Raw genomic sequence first — 5459 nt, forward strand, 5'->3', positions numbered from 1 at the left:
ATTTTCAAATTGCTTAAATCGGAATTTGTTTTATGCGAGACGTTGAATTTTTAACTTCTTTTCTGTTGCTTTTAACACATATTAAAAGTGATTAATTAATTTATATCATTGTTAGAGAATTGGATTGAACTAACACACTTCATAGATCAAATCTCATCGGATCATCCATTGGATATCTAATAAAAGTATCTAATGGATGTAACTGATCGAACAGATCCAATCAACCATTTGATTGGATAGAATCGGTTATCCAATGTTAATCAAATCGTATCGATTGACAAAATCCAACATCCAATAGATGATTGGATCGGTTCGGTTCCTTATATCCAATAAATATCAACCGATAAAAAACATACAGTTTTCAATTATCAAGATTCCTAGAAATGCATTGCATCTTTAGACTTTAATTCTTTCTTCTAAAAGGTTTAAAACACATAGATTTACATTTAAATATATAAAATTTATATACAGTAAATACATCCGCACTGTAAATATATGATGAAGTTTGAACTCATGACCTCTAAAAAAGCAGTGTTGTACCGGTAATCCGGATATTGCTCAATCAATTAGTACATTTTGTTAACGCGGGTCTTGAACCCACAATTATTTGGTCAAAATACACGGTGAGTACCTGAGACAATCCAAGAATCCGATTCTACACAATTTGAAAAAGAAATGATTGATTTCGCTTTTTTAGTTGATTTTAGTGAAGAAACGATGGGACTGAAAAGCGGAATATGATCCGAACTCAATACATAAATGAGTTAGAAGTGTGATCGGAATCTCTTGAACCCAATTTTGCCCACCTTTATTGACATTTGTCATGGATCTTAGCTTGCAAACTAAGGATCGTATGATGAAAGCTCGACGATCGCCTATTAAATGGCCACGAAACCTCGATATCTTGAAAACCCATCGGATTTTCTCTTATCGGAAATGGCTAAAAACCAATCAAGCCAAAACCCTTCGAGAACTTCGTGTGATAAGATTCGTAAAGCTACATTCGGTCGATTTCGTTATCCCAATCGATATCCTTCATTATCATCAAATGCCCGAGTTTCGTACACCCAACCGATGGCTCTTCAACAGCCCGTTACGGCTAAAGAGATCCCGATCGAAGCTGTTCCTCCACCGAAGGTGAAATCCGTTAAGAATTTTGTGCGTTTTTCTTCAAGTAACGTCAAGAAAAACGGAGATCGTACCGGCGGCAAAGAGTTGGCGGATCAGACCACTTTCGGTGAGGCAAAGTTCGATAGTTTTATTGGGCGTATGAAGATGAAGATGAGCGCTCCATCGGATGTCAGTGGTGGTCGGAACACCGTTTCCAAGCACGATAGCTTCCATGAAAAGGTTTCGAATTTCATCGATCGAGCTAAGATTAAGATGAGAGCTACATCCAGCATGGGTGCTAATGAGAAGGGTGTGTCGTTTAAGTGAGATCATGGATCAACACAACATGAAAATAAGCTCTAATTTGAAGCTAAATATGTCGATTTATTGGTTTTATTCGATACATTGATCATTTTATGTAATGTTTAAAAGTGTTGATTCGTATAAATATCATGTTTTATCGGTTAAAGAGAGTACGGAACTTGTGACATTTAGGGGCCGTTTACCAAACGCTTACCTGGGTAAATGCTTATCAAGTCACATTACCTTATCGGGGGAATACATTAAGGACCAAGAATCTTACTTGGTAAGAGGGAGACAAGGGCCGAGAATCTTACCCGGTAAGTGAGGGCGACGACTCTTATCATGGTAAGCGCTTACTGGGTAAATTGTTGCATACAATGTCGTTTTGTTGGACTAAAAGTCTTACCCGGTAAGTAAGTAGTAGTGTTAAATTTTATCGGTAAACGTTTACCGAGTAAGTGTTTGGTAAACGGCCCCTTAGTATCGTTGATGAATATAGAGAGCTTACGGATCCAATCGACCACGAGCAAAGTTATGTTATTTTTCGGGTAATCGTAAGAACCCGGGTCGTTTAATATGCATTTGGACTGATCAAATGGGTCCTGAAGATAACTGCTAGAAAGGAGATTTTTAGGTATATAACTTTCAATTTAATTTTAATTAAGTCCATGACCTTCTTGTGAGTATAAACTCGTTTTTTCCTATACAACCAGGAGGTCATGAATTTAATTAAAAACTCATTTTAGGTCATTTACCTAAACGACTCGTTAGAAAAATCCTCAGTTCCTGAAGTCTTAAGATAACATTCAGAAAAATCCCATGAGGCCTTGAAGATAACAGTTAAAAAAATCTCCACTTATCTTGAAGATAACAACCATAAAAATCTTATAGAACTCTGAAGATAACAAGTGTCTGATTTAGGTCATGGTGCGAAAGGTATACGTGCGTGCATATAGGGGCGGGTGCGGGGGCAGAGGGAAACCACTAAATAAAAGAAACACCAAAAAGCCATGAAAAACGGATGAAAAAGTATATCAAATTAACGAGAAAAATGTGATCTTTCTTTGATGTAATTTATTTCGTTCAAATCTCGTTTTTTTTTTTCTTTTTTCCCGAGAAAAAAATAAGAGAGTGAGGGTTTTTAAATTTAAAATATTGTTTGTAACCGTCTATTTAATCACATCAATTAATCAAATAGTTGATAAGGTGTTTTTTAGTTTTTCATTTTTGTAGGATTTTCCCTTGAATATCCCCCCCCCCTCTCTCTCTCTCTCTCTCTCTCTCTCTCTCTCTCTATATATATATATATATATATGTATATGTATGTATATATATATATATAGGGTTGGGTTCACGTGAGATAAAAAGTTTTTCGTGAGACCCATAAGACCAATTTATGTTCATTGATCAACTTTATAAGCTAATGATCTAATGGTCTAAAGTTGCACGGTGGCAATTTTGTGATTATTGAGAAATCTCGTGGCAATTTTGTGATTATGAATGTTCAGATTGTAGATCTAATCCAAGGGTTAAGAATTGTTCTTACGGGTCTCAAGAAAAATCTTTGGTCTCACATGATCCCAAGTCTATATATGTATATATCAAAAACTATATTCTATTATGTGATGGTTAAGCTTACAAGTAGTACAAATGAGCTCAAGAAGCGTAAAGCGTGGGTTAAGGGTCGAAATTACGTGTTAGAAAATCAAATTGAAATCAAGAGAATTGACCTTTCTAGTAATCGAATCACTGAAATCCTTGGTGAAAGCTATATAACGTGGACAAAACAATGACAAACTCCAAGAGTTACGTAATATCAAAAAGACGATTGAAATTGATAGAAGAGCATATAAAATGACAGTGAAAGATATCATAGATTTTCACAAGATATAATATTGGACTTTTCACGATCGTAAGTGTATAGGATATGTAGATGTTGACATAGATACGTGGTTAGAATATGTTTCGAGAACGACTGAGGCTTTATCGGTTTCGGTTGATCGTTTGTTTTTCTCTATTTGTAGTGCTTACCAACAATTTGAGTAATCGCTCACTGATTAAGAGACTTTAACAATACAAGAGGTTGTTTATTTACCTCTTAATAGTTCCATTAAGAGGCAGCATCTGAATCGTTAAGAGGTGAATATTATTTGACAAAAAAAAATCTCTCTTAATGGTTCTAAAATCATCTGAATGATTTTGTATCATGGGCCTCATTTAACCATTGAGCGCCCGAATTTCGTTGTAAATAATTACCAAATAATTATATTTTAGTTTACACTATATCATAAAAGTCTCTTAATCATTTTAACCTTTTAATCATTCTGCATCAAATTATTCAGCAACTGCCAAATAACTCATAAAAAGTGATAGATGGATGTTGATTGAAAATTTTCTAAAAATTATCCTTAAAATACCCAATAATCGAAAGTAATTTGTTTATAGATTCTATAAGTATTAAGAGACAATAAATAGTTGCAAAATAATATATTGTTAAATGCATCAAATAATAATACAACGTATGACCAATGGTTTTTCTGTTATTAAGGGGTTGTTTATCAAACGCTTACTAAGTTACATTACCTCACCGGATGAATATGGTAATGACCAATAATCTTATCCAGTAAGAGTGACACAAAGACCAAAATTCTTGTCCGGTAAGTGAGGGAGATGACTCTTACCACGGTAAGCRTTTATCCAGTAAGTAAATAATATTATTAAATTTTACCGATAAGCACATACCCGGTATGTATTTGGTAAACGACCCCCAAATCTGTTGCTAAATATTTTTTACTCTTATAAGTAAATAGCCTCCAGGAGCATCTCCAACATCTTCTCAATTTTGAAGATTACAACATTGATTATATTATTAAAAATATTTCAAACATCTAATTACCATTTAAACATTTATTATTGATGAAATATAACAAAAAACCATTTCTTTATATTTGGGAAAATTCTCCGGATTTAGGAATCTTCAGAGTCTTTCCTACTAGAGAATGGATAAGGTTTTGGAGATCGATCGTAGGAGGTTTGCGGCAGCATTCTGGCAATTGGCATTGGATATATTGGGATCTGTAAATATTTTTGTGATAAACGTATAGGAAAACCTTCTTCAAATTTACCTAATATATTTGGAATACATTTATCTGTAGCAGATGCGGTTTGCTTTAATCTTGGTGCATTTCACATAACAGGCTTGTATGGTTGTGGCACATGGGTGTTTGATTCTTATGGGCTAACAGGAAAAATACAATCTGTAAATCCACTGTGCGATGTGAAAGGTTTTGATCCTTTTGACTTTTGTTTTGGGAGGAATATTGGAATAGCCTCTCATCATACTGTGTTAGAGAGTTTGGACATTTTAGCAAGCCTATTTCATCTTAGCGTCCACCCGTCCCAACGTTTATACAAAGAACTTTGGTGTCATTTTCATAAATAAAAATGAAAACGAGAATACAGAAAATGGGAATCGAAATAAATTTCCATTCCCCAATTTGATCAGATATAAAAATTGATGGTAATGGAATATATCAAACCAAACCATTTTTTTTATTATTATCATTCATGGGATGTTTGATAGTTATTGAATGGTTTGGTGCAAAAGGATTAAGTTGTTAGAATGATTAATAGACTCATGATATAGTGCAAAATGAAATATAATTGTTTGGTTTTATTTACAACAAAATTAGAGGGTTGAATGGTTAAGGGAAACTCATGATACAAAATCATTCAGTGGGTTTTAGAATCATTGAAAGACAGTTTTTTTTTTTTGCCAAACAAGATTCACCTCTTAATAATTCAAAGATGACTCTTAATGAAACTATTAAAAAGTAAACAAACAACTCATCACTTTCTTTACCGCTCAATACAAACCGTTCCTTGAATAGTAGTTTTTGAATGTAATAACAAAAATTGGTTTAAATAAAAATATTAAAAGGATATTCGTGCAATGCAATGAGACATGTCTCAATTTAAATGTTTCATTTTAATAAAATACAAATTTAAAGATATCATAAAAATTAAAAAAATTAAAAAGTTCTCAT

The sequence above is a fragment of the Cynara cardunculus genome, assembly GCF_001531365.2.
Source record: "Cynara cardunculus var. scolymus isolate 2C chromosome LG 5, CcrdV1, whole genome shotgun sequence".
In the NCBI taxonomy this organism is placed as follows: domain Eukaryota; kingdom Viridiplantae; phylum Streptophyta; class Magnoliopsida; order Asterales; family Asteraceae; genus Cynara; species Cynara cardunculus.